At 41.3% G+C, this 944-nt stretch overlaps 1 pseudogene; it reads left to right on the forward strand.

Moving 5' to 3' along the window:
• Positions 1-290: 290 nt before the first annotated feature.
• On the forward strand, positions 291-640 carry LOC101640720 (annotated as a pseudogene).
• Positions 641-944: the final 304 nt, after the last annotated feature.

Below are 944 nucleotides of genomic sequence, written 5' to 3' on the forward strand. Positions count from 1 at the left end.
TTAACAACAATCCTACACAAACTATTTTAGAATATAGAAACTGATAGTACACTGTCAAACTCATAATATGAACCAAGTGTAACCCTGATACCTAAACAAGGCAAAGATATCATCAGTATTGAAAATTATAGTCAAGATTGTCTGCTCTCAAAGCCATTTTCAAAATTCTCCCAGGCCCTCCTCTCAGCAGCCACCTTTGCTGTACACTTCTTCCTCCTAACATTCAGAAATCTCTCTTGCCAGAGTTCCTGAAATCGTGCTTTCCATGTAATCCATGGGTGAGCCCCACCATGTCAGATGTGGCCATGGACACCTGCTGAGAGATCAACACTAAAGACATAGAGGAGAAGAAGGAGACTGTGGAGGAGGCGGAGAAAGGAAGAGATGCCCCTCCCCCCCTCCACATCCATTAACAGAAACACTAACAAAAAAGATGAAAAATGAGGACCATTAGGCTGACAACAGATAGATGGGGAAGAGGAAGAAGGTGGAAGAAAGAAGAGGAGGAGGAAGATGAGAGTGACGAAGGAGACCGTAATGAAGATGAGGAGCCTGATGCAGCTACAGGCAAATGGAAAGCTAAAGATGATGAAGATAAAATGTTGACACCAGGAAGCAGAAGACTAACAAGGATGACTAGACTGCAAAAGAGAAAAGCAAAACAAAAAAGGAAAGGCCACAGTGAACTATTCACCCTCCAAACATTAAAATATAAATCCAGAAGTAGGACAGAGAATACTCTGAAGCCTGGCTTGGTCACCGAGTTCATTAAAAATTGTGGGCCCCTAAAAAATGTACAAAATATAAAATGTGAATAAAAAATACAAACACATTTTCCAAAGTAATAGCATCTATTGTCTTAAAGACTTGAAGGTAAACAAGCGGCTAGCTAGCTCAGAAGCAACAAAGCCCACATGGAAGAAGCACACCAGCCTGTGTGATCA

This window comes from Echinops telfairi, unplaced genomic scaffold (assembly GCF_000313985.2).
Source record: "Echinops telfairi isolate 266 unplaced genomic scaffold, ASM31398v2 ScPeMD7_6080;HRSCAF=6971, whole genome shotgun sequence".
NCBI lineage: Eukaryota > Metazoa > Chordata > Mammalia > Afrosoricida > Tenrecidae > Echinops > Echinops telfairi.